The sequence below is a fragment of the Tamandua tetradactyla genome, chromosome 15 (assembly GCF_023851605.1).
Source record: "Tamandua tetradactyla isolate mTamTet1 chromosome 15, mTamTet1.pri, whole genome shotgun sequence".
Lineage (NCBI taxonomy): Eukaryota > Metazoa > Chordata > Mammalia > Pilosa > Myrmecophagidae > Tamandua > Tamandua tetradactyla.
In genome coordinates this window covers 67,608,600-67,624,180 of record NC_135341.1, presented here as the reverse complement: position 1 = coordinate 67,624,180, position 15,581 = coordinate 67,608,600, and positions in this window count along the sequence as shown.

Below are 15,581 nucleotides of genomic sequence, written 5' to 3'. Positions count from 1 at the left end.
ATGGTGCAGCTGCTCTGGAAAATGGTTTGGAGTTTTTCAGAAAGTTAAGTATAAAATTGCCATATGACCTGGCAATCCCATGTCTATTTATATACCGAAGAGAACTGAAACCAAGACATGAATAGATGCTTTCAGATTTATATTCATAGCAGCATTATTCACAATTGCCAGAAGATGGAAGCAACCCTTGTGTCCATCAACAATGAATGGATAAATAAAACTATCCCTTACAATGGAATAATATTCAACCATAAAAAGGAATGAAGTTCTAATACATGCAACAATATGGATGAACCTTGGGGAAATCATTTGGAGTAAAACAAACCAGATACAAATGGACAAGTATACGATCTCACCTATATGAAATAAGAAGAATGAGAAAATTCATAGAGTCAGAAACTAGAATATAGGTTCCCAGCACACAGATGGGGGTAGGGAATGAGGTATTAATGCTTAATTGGTAGTTTCTCTTCAGAGGATGAAAAAATTTGGGTAATGGATGTGGTGATGGTGCCACGACATTGTGAATGTGATTTACACCACTGAATTGTATAATTGAACATGAGAAGAGGTAAAATTAGGTTGTACTTATGTTACTAGAATAAAAATTAAAATAACACAGGACTTTACAATACAAACAGTGACTCATAATGTAAGCTATGAACTACAGTTAATAGTAAAATATTTTGTCATCAATGGGAACATAATTACCACAGTAATGCAAAGTGTTAATAATAGGGATGTATATGGGAACTGTGTATTTCTGCATGTTTTCTCTTTAAATCTATACCTTCTCTGATAAAAAATAATCACTAAAAACAATAACAGTATAAGGACAGTGCTTTAATGTGTCGGCATAGGAAGCCAATTCCTCCCCCTTAAGTTTTTGGCACTTTTTTCCCTCTATGTTTGTATTTGACTTGACAATTCATCAGTATTGCCTGCTTTGAACATTCTATTATTAGTCTTGTAAAGCCTGAAACAATTCAACCAGGTACATTTGACCTGGATGCATATCTGTTGTGCCATTTCAACCTATATGCATCCCAAAAAAGCCACGTGTTAATCCTGATTCAATCTTGTAGAGGCAGCTCTTTCTTTTAATCCTGATTCAATAATGTAGGTTGGAATCTTTTGATTAAATTATATCCATGGAGATGTGACACACCCAATTGTGGGTATTAACTTTGATAGGATGGAGATATGACTTCACCCATTCCAGGTGGGTCTTGATTAGCTCACTGGAATCCTTTAAAAGAGGAAGCATTTTGGAGAAATGAAAGAAACCTCAGAGCTGACAGAGAGAGAGAGCCAACAGAAACTTCAGAGCAGAGTTGACACAGATGCTGACATTTGGAGAACAAAGATGCAGATGTTTGGACATGCTTGGAGCCCAGCAGACATTACCATGAAATGTTAAGCAAGCCAGAACCTGGAGAGAGCCAAGGGAAACCAACAGATGAAAGCCAGCTGCAGAGAAGCAAAGTGAGGAACCCCTACAGGAACAGAGACTGAAAGCATGGAGCCCAGGAGCAAGGGACCAGCAAGGGACCAGCAAGGGACTAGCATGTCTTCCCAGCTGACAGACCTGTTCTTTAGTCATTAGCCTTTCTTCAATTAAGGTATCTTTTCCTGGATGCCCTAGTTTGGACATTTCCAGAGGCTAGAACTGTAAACTTGTAATTTATTAAATTCCCCTTTATAAAAGCTGTTCCAGTCTGGTATATCCCATTGAGGCAGCTAGCAAACTAATACATCTGAGAGCCTCAAGAGTCCCTGGACATAAAGAATTGTTTATCCTATGACAAAAACTCTTGAGTATGATTCCATGGGGCAAAACTGGAGGTTTCAAATTTCCTTCACACTTTCTATTGTACCTTCAATAGCAACTCAAGCGGGATTTCCAAAGGTGAGTTCTAGGATTAAGCAGTGTTGGTTACATGTCTAGACCTGAAGCCATGGACATTGCTAGGTCCCATCCATTTCCAATGTCTGGAATCCTCCTGGACCTTTGCCAGCTACAGGCTTTTTCTTGCAGGAAGTAGGTAGTAAACATTCAATGAGGACATCATAGCTTCTGGAATATGAGGCCTGGCCTTGTTTCTAACCAGATGGATGACTTTGAGCATGGCCCTTAAGCATCCTTATCTTCAATTTCTTCATCTGTGAAATGTGGATAATACTAGCGTTCATGTCACAAGGTTTACTGGGAATTGATGAGATAATGCATGCAAACTTCTTATCACAATGTTTAACATATATTAAAAGCTCAGCAGATGTGAAATCTTTGTAATTATTATCAGTTAAACACCCTGTTAGAAATTTCACATTTTATATCCTTTGATCTCTACAACAATTTAATGAAGCAAGAATTCTTAACCCCCTTTCATGCAGGAGAAAACTGAGGTGCAGAGAGATTAAACGATTTACCCTCCATTGCCAGATTTAAATGCATGGTCAAGCAACAAAGTAGTTGAGTGCAGAGATTACAGTTGGAAACTGTATGAATGGAAAAAATTGGGGGGCTTTTTGTGCCTCAATTTCTATATCTGTTAAGGAGATTACTTGTATTTACCTCAAAAGATTTTTAAGAAGTTAAATGCGTTAATAGTTATAAGCCCTTAGAAGAGTTATATACTGTGTTATATAAAATTCGTTTCATAAAAATCTTATGTGTTACTTCTGTCTCTGACAAAAGAAAGAGTAAAATTGCCTAAGTCTTTCCTAAATATTTCCTTTAGTCTTAGGTATAAAATGTGGGTTCTTTGTAAACACAGCATCAACTTGCAACTGCGCCAATCTGATTAAAGGCCACTTTGTACACTCTCATTTTTATAACGAGGCAGGTGAACAATAGTAAATCTATTTTTTGATCCTCAAGCAGTGACAGCCTTTTTCTAGACTATTGTGAGCCTGTAATCATGCCTATTTCGCATTTCTCTTGCAAAATGCCAGTCTCCCCCTGCTGGAATTTGTATTCCATATGACTGACACCTAACACATGTTATGCTGCCAAATGCACTTTTCTTTGGCTGGGCATCTGGGTTTGGCACCCATTTTCATTTCACTGGAGAGATGCGGTGTCAATCAAGACTGTAATGCCGGGTGAGATAAGTGGGCAGAGAACACATTTTAGAAGCCAATTCACAGAGCTGTGGGATTGTACCTGGGCTGGGAGATTTAGCAGAGAGATCTTCAGGCTTTCCTTTGCTCTATGCTATGCTTGTGTAATGCATTACAGAGATTTTTTCTTTGACTTTTAAATTGTGACCTTTTAAAGGCCCAACTCTTGTTTATATATTTAACCAGATCTGTCTCAGGGAGGGCTTCAAAATGATCAGCAATATATAAATTATACACCGTATCTATTTTGAGAGAATTCCTTGTAGAATAAGTTCATTCTAATACTGGATGGTGTGTTTTCAGCATTCCTGTAATGGCAGGCAACAGAAGAAACATGGTTTATGTGTAATTATAAATAAACAAATGATTATGAACAAATTGCACTTTAAATACCTGAACATTTCAACCACTGATTTGAATTGAAAAAGAAATGAAGGACACGGCCCTTAGGCTTTCTGCATTTTCGAAAGAACTTTTCAAAATTCTGCTTTAGTGGTCACATTATACCAGGGGACAGCAAACTGATGTCCACAGGCCAGATCCGGCCTGCTGCTTCTTTTTGTAAATTTAGTTTCACTGGAGCATAGCCACACTTATTCATTTAGGTGCTGTTGATGGATGCTTCATAATACAATGGCAGAGTTGAGTGGTGACAGAGACCATATGGATAGCAAAGCCTAAAATATTTACTATCTAGCCCTTTACATCTATTCAATCTGCCCTAGACAATATATAAACAAATGGATAAGACTCTTCCATCCAAACGTTATTTACAAAAATGGCAAGCAGGCCAGATTTGGTCACTGGGTAAAGCTTCCCCACCCCTGGTGGAGTAGAAACAGAAGACACATTAGGCAGATTTATCAGTTATGTGACCTAGGAAACAAAACTTACCCTCTTTGACTGTCAATTTGTACATCTGTAAAATGTGCATATCAATGCTTATTTCACACAATTGCTGTGAGGATAAAATAAGAAAATATATGGTCAGGAAATAGTGCATATAAGATCCTGTCTAAATAATTGTTCCTTTCATTTAGCACCTCATGCCTACGGACTATCAGAGACTTACAATTAAATTGCAGGAAAATATCAGCTCCACCAGACACTAAAGGAGGTGTTTGTCTCGGAGGAATGGGGTCAGAGAAGATTTAAAAGTTTTTCAAATGAGGTGAGTTTCATTTAAGGACTTTAGTTGGCTTTCTGTGAATACTTATTAGAAAAGGGCAGGAGAATGATATTTAAAAAACTATATTATTTCGACATCACGGACCTCTCTGCTTGTAGTGTAATCTTAAGCCTTGAAAAATATGCTGTGCTTTGGATAAATCCCATGCTCTCAAATATTCAAGAAATTAATGCAATTTTACATTGCCTTTCATGTTTCTCAACATTAAGAAATATCACTGAGCCAGCTACTCCCTAAAATCACTTTTAAGAATTAAACACCCAGCACCAAAAGCTGCAAAAGCATCTGTATGCATGTTTTAAACCAGTGAAAAATGAAAGTGTTATAAGCAAACGATGCCCTTGGGCCACTGTAGGACTGTCGATGCAGTGCCTCATCCATCACAAAACCCTGAGTGTGGGATTGTGGGATATTCTGGTCTATTAGGCTAAAGGAAGAAAAGAAAAAAGCCCCTTACTTCTACTTGTTGGATGCTTACTTTCTCTGCTTTACCACCATAAAAGCATAAGCATCTGGTGCATAAATGAAATTTATAGTGGAGCATTATGGGACAGGTGGGAAATAGTGAGACACACCCATGCTTCCAGGTTGGCTGAATTCCTCCTTCTGTGGTGTAAATGTGGGCAAGAAACCTAACTTTTCTGGTCCTTCATTTCCTTCATATTTCATGGGAATAAAATGGCCACTAGTTGTTAATATAAATATTAATGAAATAATGATAGAAGTGGGCCACGCAGAGGTGTGGTGGAGCCAAGGTAAATTTCTGTCTTCCCAGCATCTCATATTATTTTAGACTAAAGGATACAAAAATGTGATTTCTTAAAGTTTGAAGTACAAATAACAAGAAAGTATTCAATAGTCTGCCAGGTGTACTTGAAGCCTCAGGTCAGACACAGGCGTCTTCTTAGAGTACCAATTGTACTCAATTTTTAATTAGAAAGCTTAGTGACACAATTGAGAAGTAATTTAAAACACTTTCATTGGAAACAAAGAGAGCCTTCTTTTGGGAGAGCATGTGAAATGAATGTGAACTTAAAAGATAATGTCTAAACGCTAAAGAAATTAAATGGATTGTTTTGACTGATGGGCAGACTCCACACTATTGTCAGGGCCTCTTAGTGGAATTAGTAGGAAATGCTTTGGGAGAAAGAGTGAGGGATGTAAAGCCTGAAGATTCGAATGTGAGGCCTGAAACTCAAGATTCTGCAACTATAAATTGGGAATCATGTGAATCAAATAGGTGGTGTAAGGATGAAAATGATCACACGAAAATATAACCAGAGAGAATTTCTGACATTTTGTGAACAGCGAGCAGTTCTAGAGTGCATGTTTTGTGGCTATCACCTGGTGAATCCTCGCCTGACCAGGATGCCAGACTCAAGGAAAACGCTCTCTTTGAGGAGTCTATTCTCTGCCTGAAGACATATGTTTGAACCCTATTTTAAACACATATAATGTTTTAACTGAGTAAGAAGCAAATTAAACTCCTCTTGATTTCCCCATGTGTAAAATAAAGAAAACAGGAATTACCTCATAGGATTGTGGTAAAAAGTAAAAGTATATAATGTATATGAAATTATCCTGCAGGATGCTTAAAGACTGGACTTTCAAAACTGTAAATTCTTTTCTTTTTCTGCCCCCTTCTATCCTTAACTGATGCAAATTTCTTCCATTTGAAGAGAAAACTCTGGAGTCTAAATTCTGTTATAATAGATTTCGGCTATAACCTTGAAAACTTGTTTCTGTGTGACATGGCTGTAAAAAAATCTTGTAGAGAATTGTATATTCACCAATTACTTTGGAGAATTTTCTCTGATTAGCTCTTTCATGAGGCTACAGAATAAGGGGATTATAGGAAGAGTTCACAGCAATTCACCCCAAGCCCTTTCTAGTGTTAAGAAATTGATTATTTTTTTCTCTGGTTAGGAATTCTGGGTATCTGAAGCTTATACTGAGCTTGTTTAGAAGGTCATTCATGGTTGTTCATTTGTCTTTTAAACACATGTCATGAAATTTTAGCAGTCTTCAAATCTAGTTTTTTTTCGAGTTAACCAAGTAATAAAGTGTCTTCATTTGTTCTTTGATTTGCATTACATTGTGGCTGGAGTTTAAATTTGTAAACAGCATGGGGCAACTAACTTGTGCAGGTTTAGCTGGATTATAAACTTTTTAGATTTTTCAGTCAAGCACACATATCAATGAAGATGATTTGCAATAGTGTCCACTACACCTATTTATAGAACTTGCTCCCTCTCTTTTTCCTTCAGGCTAAAATTCATTGAATACTTACTAAGTGCTATTAAGTATATATTTTTTGTATTTTATTATTTGATTCCTCACAATAACCACTGAATAACTATAATTATATGATACTGTATTTACAATTTTACCAAAGGAAACTGGGTTTCAGAAAAGCAGTGCTTAGGAAATAAAACTTTTATAAGGTCACACAGATAATAAATGTAGTATCTCAGTATAAGTTGGTGACTAAAATTTATAGCTTCCAACCCTTCATTTGGACACACTCTTCAATAGCCTCCATTATGCTTTTTTCTTCTCATAAATCTTTTGACTCGAAATGTGGAAAACCAGACCAAATGCCACCCACCCTCCAAAAAAGTATGGCAACTGAAAACAAAACACCAAATTGAGATTCAGTATATAAATAATAAGTTGCATCTCTCCCATTTGTTACAGCAAAGAGTGGTAGCTGTGCCATATCTTCCACTATTTAAATCCAATTCCCATAAAAAGTAAGTTTACCACAGTATAGGTACCAGGATCTGAAAGAATCTCTCTCCAGTGAGGCTTCTTCCTTCCAGCCTAAATTCTCTCAATGCTGGCTGCTCAAAGAAACAAGGGGAGAAAAAGAGGCTAAAGCTTTATCCTACACCCCCAACAACTTCTACATGTTTGCATCAGGCTTAATGAAGCATAATTAACAGAATAAAATTCATCTGTTTTGGTATACAGATCAGTGAGTTCTAGCAAATAATGCAATGGTATAGCAACCTCCATAATTAAGGTTTAAAATATTTTCATTGGCCATAACTGTTTCCCTGTGCCAGATTAATCCCTTTCTTGGCTCCTAGAAAAGGCTAATATGATTTTTGTCCCTAGAATTTTGCCTTTACAAGAGGTTATGTAAATGGAGTAAATATTATGTAGTCTTTTGTGTCTGACTTCTTTAATTTAGTAAAATGGTTTTGGGATTTGTTGCATATATCAGTAGTTCTTTACTTTTTCTTTTTTTCTTTTTATTGCTCAGTTATATCTCATCAGATGGATGTAAAACTATTTAATCAGACATTAGTTGATAGACATTTGTGTTATTTAAATTTTTTAATAACATTCATATATAAACATTTGAGGAGAAATATAATAGTCCATAGAAGTATGATTACTGGGTAATAAGGTAAGTGTATGTTTAACTTTATAAGAAACAAATTGTTTCTAAAGCGGCTGCGCCATTATGCATTCCAGCCAGCAATTTGTGAAAACTTGGTTGGTCTGAGCTCTCCCACTATTTGATACATCAAGTATTTTTCCTTTTTGTTTTTGTTTTTAGCTACTGTAAGAGGTGTCTGTGGTGGTAATTCATTGTGGTTTGAATTTGCATTCCCTTAATGATCTTTTTGTTGTGCTTTTCTTTTTATATGCTTATTTCTTGCTATTTCTCTTCTTTGATGAAATGCTTACTCAAACATTTCATTTTTTTTTTCATTGGATTGCTTGCTTTGTTACAAGTGAATTATGAGACTTCTTTATATATTCCAAATATAACTCCTTCCTCATATATGTGTGTGGAAAATTTTTTCTCCCAGTTTGTAGCTTGTCTTCTCTTTTCTTTAACTTCTTCAAAGAGTAGAGGTTTAACTTTGATGATGTGCCATATATTGGGATTACATTGAAACTATTGATAAATTGTAACAATATTGGCTGTTCAGATTCATGAGACTGGAATATTTTTCTATTATTTGGATTTTCTTTGATTTCTGTCCTCATAGTTTTATAACTTTCAGTGCATATTTGCTGCTTTATCCTATAGTATTTCCCTTTTTTTTTGCATGGGCAGGCACCGGGAATCAAACCCAGGTCTCCAGCATGGCAGGTGCGAATTGTGCTACTGAGCTACTGTCGCCCTGCCCAGTATTTCCTTTTTTTATGCTACTGTGAACAGTACATTTTTAATTTCAATTTTTGACTATTCATTGATGGTAGACAGCCATGCAATTAATCTTTGTATATTGATCTTCTATCCTGCTAAACTCATTTATTAGTTCTAATAGTTTTTTGGTAGATTCTGTGAGATTTTCTATCTAAGTAATCATGTTGTCTACAAATAAAGAGACAATATATATACTGTTTATGTCTTTTTCTTACCTTATTGCACTGGCTAGGACCTCCAGGCTAGGACCTCCAGGTAGGGACGTGAGAGTGGACATCATTGATTTGTTCCTCATCTAATGGGGGAAATAATTCAGTCTTATACTTTTTATCATAATGTTAGCCGTAGGATTTACCTAATGCCCTTTATCAAGTTGATAGAGTTACTTTCTGTTTTTGTAAATATTTTTATTTAGAAATGTTCACACGTATGCAGTCCACACACATAGTATACAATCAGTGGTTCATAATATCATATAGCTGTGTATTCATCATCATGATCATTTTTAGAACATTTGGATCAATTTCATTGACCACTAGTATTTCAATCTACCCAATTTTATGTTCTTTACCTGCCCCCCATTATTTATTTATTTTTTTATTCATCTGGAATAAAATATATGGATAGGGTATCTGTCCATACCCTGGATAAAAGGAGCATCCGACACAAGGTTTTCACAATCACATAGTGACATTGTAAAAACCATGTAATTATAAAATTATCTTCAAGAATCAAGGCTACTAGAACAAAATTCAACAGCTTCAGGTACTTTTCTCCAGCCACTCCAATACACCATAAACTAAAAAGGGATATCTATACAATGCCTTTGTTAAGAATAATCCCCAGGATAACCTTTTGACTCTGAAATCTCTCAGCCACTGAAATAAATTTGACTTTATTTTGTCTCATTTCTCTCTTCCCCCTTTTGGTCAAGAAGTCTTTCTCAATCCCGTAATGCCAGGTTGCAGCTCATCCTGGGAGTTCTGTCCCACGAGCTAGGAAGATTTAGACCCCTGGGAGTCATGTTCCATGTAGGGGGGAGGGCAGTTAGTTCACCTGCTGTTCTAGTTTGCAAGCTGCTGGAATGTGATATACCAGAAAAGGAATGGCTTTGAAAAAGAAGGAGTTCATTAAGTTGCAACTTGAAGTTGCAACTTTCCAGTTCCAAGCCTGTGAAAATGTCCAAATTAAGGCACCAACAAAAGGTTAACTTCACTCAAAAAAGGCTGCTGAAGTTCAGGGTTTCTCAACTGGAAAGGCACATGGTGAACATGGCAACATCTGTTAGCTTTCTCTCCAGGCTTTTTGTTTCATAAAGCTCACCTGGGGGCGTTTTCCTTCTTCATCTCCAAAGGTCTCTGGTTGCATGGGCTCTCATGGCTTTGAAGCTTTTTCCAAAGTATTTCCTCTTTTAAAGAATTCCAGTAAACTAATCCAGACCCACCTTGAATGGGTGGAGCCGCATTAACCTCTCTAGTCAAAGGTTAATACCCACAATTGGTTGTGTCACATCTCCCTGGAGCTAATCTAATCGAGTCCCCAATTTACAGTACTGAACAGGGATTAAAAGAAATGGCTGTCTCCATGAGATGGATCAGGATTAAAACATGGCTTTCCTAGGGTGCATAATCCTTTCAAATTGGCATACCTGCCAGGTTGGTTTAAAGAGAGAGGCCACATCTGAGAAGCAAGAGATGTTATCTGGAGGTGATTCTTTGGCATAATTATAAGTAGGTTTAGCTTCTCCTTTGTAGGAATAAATTTCATAGAGGTAAACCCCAAGATTGAGAGCTTCGCCTATTGAATTGGTTGTCTCCATTGCTTGTGAGAATATCAGGAATTCCCCAGATGAGGAAGTTAAATATTTCTTCCTTTTTCCCCAGTCCTCCAGGGGAATTTTCCAGATACTTTTAAATTCTGTGCCCATATTACTCTGGGATATATCAGGTCATCACACTAACCTGTAAAAACCAACAAGTTCTTATGCCCTATTCAAGGTGCCATATACTAATGGTGTTCAATAAACTGACCATACACATTAAATTAGAAAATGTGCTACCCAAAATATAAATTTTGCACCAAATAAAAATCTCTTCCTTTGCTCTCATACAGAAGTTGAAATTTCAAAATATGGACTGTGTCATCCTGTAGCAGGCAGGCCTTCCCCTCTTTCTAGTTCAGCTGTGCTCTCTGTGAAAAATCCCCAAACCTCCTCTCCTTGCAGGCAAGCGAGATAAGGCACATTTCCTGGGATAGAAACCCCCTCCCCCAGCCTTCAGGAATTGGTGAAGATGCACGTAGGCAAAAAAAGACATTCCTGGGGTGGGGGCCCCTCAACGGTTCTCAACTTAAATCAGCCAATTGTGTACCTTGTCTTTAACATGTCAAAAAGTCTATAAAAGCTAAGGTTGCCTTTTGTTTGGGGCTCAGACTTTTGAGGTGACTCAGCTGGGCCCTTGTGTGCATGAGCTAATAAAACCTGCTTCCTGAAACTACGGATCCTTAGTCTCAGCCTGTTCTAACTTCATGGAACCTTCCTGGAGGCCTGCGGCCTTGTTCCTGGTTTTCGCGCTACATTTCTGGGGGCTCATCCGGGATATGAGGCAGATGTACTGTCACCTCCCTCGCCCACGGAGGTGGCAGAGCCCTGACTGGACACCCGACGGAATCCAGTGCTGGCAGTGGGGCACTTCCCCGTCTCTCAGATTCCTGAACTCCCTGGATGGGGCGCCTGTCACCGCCAGGGCGGCAATGGATCCGGGACAGTTTCTGGAACCAGGTTTCTGGGAGCACTGCCCATCTGTCTGGTAAGCACCCATGCGCATCAGTTTCAGCCCACTCATAAAAGGCTAGGGGGGCCTGAGTGGAAGGGGAGCCTGATCAACTCCCAAACTACCTGAGTACCCGTCTCCAGTTGGAGGACCAGGGAAAACGGAAGTCTTCAGGTTCGGTTCTGGAAAGGGCGGTGCGGGGGGGAGTGCTGGAATGTGTGTGTGTGTGTGTGTGTGTGTGTGTGTGTGTGTGGAATTGTGTAAATGAAAGGAAGTCCTGGGCTGCGCACCAGGCCATGAGTGAGTTTGGATTCTGCAAGTTTGTGGCAAGCCTCTTATGGCTCAGGGTGAGCAACCCTGAAAGGGGGTGGGGGGCTGGCTGGGGGTTTAGATTCCCAATGTCCCCATGGGGGGGCAGCCAGTCTGAAGGAAGTGACAGTTTATTCAAAACCCTTTGCTGTTTGTCTGCAAGCCCTCCCACTCATCATTGGTGCCGCAGATGTGAGAGGTGAAGTCAGTAAGACACAGTTGAAATGCATGAGTTCTAATTTTGGAAAAAGGCTTTCACTAATGACTGGGGAATCAAGCTGACCCCTGACTGACTTAGGAAACTGTGTGAATTAAAGTGGACCACTTTAGGAAGAATAAAAAGAAGAAATTTTCTTATATTACAGCTTTTCATTACTCTGTCTCATAAAGTAAATCTTACACATTTCAGGGTAAAAGGAAAACATCTATGTAAGGGTTTTAAAATTGATTTCATGAAAAAAATCTGTTCTATATGTACAATTAATGTTGCCATTATGTAACCTTGGTAAAGCAAACAGAACAGTTAAAATGTGCACTCTAGCTGGGAGGACTGGCTATCCTCTCAGAAGGAGGTGTACTTTAATAAAAATATCTAGGTCCCAGGAAGCTCCTCTTGGTCCCTAGCCAGTTCCCAGAGGACCCAACTGGGCCTAGTCAAACAAACTAATTGGAATTTGGCCACTACTGTGTGAAGTTATCATAAAAAGAGTAAAGAGGGAAAAAAATCTTATGAGAAAGAGACAGTACCTCATCAAAATCTTGTGCTTTGCTATGTATCTTAAGGAAACTCTGAATGCTGTCCCCAAAATTGCTATGGATTTTTTACTGAAAGTTATAATGCTGCTTCTGAAATTCTCCAGTATTTCTCTTCAGGTGGTAATGCCATCTTACCTGGTGATGTAACTATGTTCTATTTTTGAAGACTTTTAGTTGCTATCTTTTAATTATTTTCTTTACTTTCTTTCCTGACAAAATCTATTTTTATAAAACTGAAGTCAGTGTTGTCCGCGAATCCGAACCTATAAATTAAATGGCCCCAAATATCATGTTGTCTTTTATGCACAAAATTGGCACTGGGAGCAGGATTTGCATTTCAGCATGGCTTCATAGTAATAGAGATAATTAAGACAAGCTTCAAAAATTTATGTAGAAACTGGAATATGTTCTTCTAAATATTGTGATGCTTTATTAGGACCATACTTGATAAATTGAAAGTTGCTATTTTCTTGTCCTTTTATATGCAGAATTGTTTTAAATTTAAATATTTTGTCTCCCTGGGTTATACTTTCTGGTGCTTTAAGACATTTGGGAATTTTTATATCAGTAGTCCCTCTTCAAAGTTTACTTAAAATGAATTAAATAGTAAGCCATGGGCTTTTAACATAGATTAGGAAATAATGTCATTTTTTTTTAGGGAAAAATATCCTCTAAGCTCAAAATAAAAAAAAAACCAAGAAATCTCAGGATGGGATAATTTACCTTATTCCTCACTTGCAGAGGAATGAGCAAAATGCACAGGACCCTGTAAAAAATTGGGAAAATAAAATAAAACAGGAAAAGCCTATGAAAAGGAATTGGCAGAATTACAGGAAAAACTGTAAATACTGCAGGAACAAAATTTTGTTTTTGAAAAAATTGTTTTAATTATCAATCAATAGCTGAGAGGGCCACAGTCTGTATAGCCCAATATAAATGTAAGAAAGATAAGGTAAAATTAACAAAGGAAAAGTAATATGCCACAGCCACTACCACTGTGATTAGAACCCTGATAAGTAGGATGTTAATGTATAGAATAAAGCAGATAACAAAAAAGTTTTTTCAGGAAAGGAAAAAATATATAAATTATCTGGATGGTCAAAATTGCTGATGCAGGGGCTGAAGGAGTGGTGTTGAACTATGCAAATTGTATACAATTTATAAAAATTGGCACCAACCCCATCATATAGACTGCTTTTTAAAAATTTAATTGGCAAACTGGAAAAAGTTCTATCTTTCTGGTGTTGGTGCCCAAAGGTGTAATAAGCAATGCCCTGCTGACACTGTGGCTACAAAAAATCACCTCTGGTATACTCCATAAAATGGCAGAGCTGGGAAACATGGGAGACTGGAATACAGGGAAAGGAAAAGCCAAAATGAACAAACAACAAAAATTTTTATATGTTGGAATTTCAGTTGTGCATTAACTGGAGTGTTTTGGGTATTGAACATTATTCTAACAAGTTTAATTTTCATAATAACTGTGTATAATGAAATGTTTGCTTGAAGTGGTAACTTAAGTTTGAAGGATATAAAGGATATTTTTTTATTTGCTGAGAGGACAATTTTTTTATTTGTTAGGACAAAGTAGTTTTGTCCTAACATGAAGTAATTGGCTGTTGCAGAATGAAAAATGTGGGACAATGCCTGAACGAATATAGTAAGTTATCAAAGGTTTGTAGAGGGGAAATTATGGTCAAAGTTAAGAAAAGTTCTAAATGAACTAAAAGAAGAGGTATTAAAAACAGTATCCAAACTCTTTAGCATCTCCCCTCCCTTACCTGAGGTCAAACCAGGAAACATGGTATGGGTAAAAAGCTGAAGAGGAAAAACAAATTAAAAAAAGAGGCTCCCTCCAGTCTTAATAGAAAGGTCTTTACCATGTTGTTTCAGTAATTCCAACAGCTGTCAAGGCCGTGAGGAGGAGCATCCTGTAAATTCACCACTCTCAGGTCAAAAGGGCCACTTCAGACCACCCCTGAGATGCACCATCCTCCGGGAGCCACTGTGCCCTTCTCCATTGCAGCTGAGATGAGCTGACCAGCCCGCGACTGAGGCCAGAGTGACCGTCATTGCCCTGCTCTAGCTCACCAGAAGCAGCTAGTCAACGCAGGGCCGAAGCCTGAGGAGACCTCTGAGCCCTGCCTCAGTCACCCCGGAAGCTGACTGAAATACGCAGGGCCGAAAATTAGAAAATCAACACATGGACATCCCGGTCTGCCGGGTCTGTGGGCTAACTGTCTTTTCTTGTTCTTTGTATTTGTCTTTCATTTAGCAGTTTCAGCCCTCCTGGAAATAGGTCTCCTGGAGTTCTTCCTGAAAACCAACTTTAATTTGATGGAATCCCTCTTACCTGGGTAACTTCCCCCTTCCTAGCTGCTGCTCAGTGTGTATGTCTACACTAATATTATGAAAAGGTTTTTAGGGTAGAAAGTAAGTTACTGTTTGTAGAAGTTAAAAAAATTGATGTTTAACCCCAAGCTTGCAGACACAAGCCTATGAGGAAATGCAGACTTGGGATTTCAGGATCTGGAACTACAATAGAAGCTGAGATATGCAGATAAATCACAATAAGGTGTGAAAAAAAACTTGCTTAAGGGAAATTGACATCCTAGCCTTAGAAGTATTTACTTCCTGGAACTTGTTTTTGCATTGTATAGCTTTTGCATGCAAACAAACTTTATCATCTTTCTTGCTAGTAAATAATTTTGTACTTGGTTGAAAATATGCCCCAGTATACTATAATCCCACCTCACCAGGTTCAATAATGCTGTTTTCGTTACTCTAGGATGGCAAAAACTGAGAAAGCTTCCTGGGAGCTGGTGCTAACTTTATCTCTTGCCCAAAAGTTAGGAGCTAAGCCTTCACTGAAGAAAAAGAAAAAACATGGGCTCCCAAAAGCATGTAATCAAAGCTAATGCCCCATGAGCAGGTGAAAAACCCCCAAAGCAGGTACTGGGCATAGAGGCCAGGGGGCATAGGCTGTCAAAGAGACAGATCAGACCCTCTCAGGGGTTGTTACTGCTCCCTCACTTGCACACCTCATACCACCCTGCTTGGCCCCGGAAGATGGCTGGTTAGCCAAAGATGGGTAAGATTCCTCAGGGGAGGAACAACCTAAGACAGGCACAGTCCAAAAGGGGCCATCAGGAGAAAACCTGAGGCCAACAGAGGGAGAACACAGACCTTTATCCCCCCAAATTCACTGGGGCCTGAACCCTGCATGGCTACATTGTTTCCCATGCCCAGCTCAGATCAGAACATA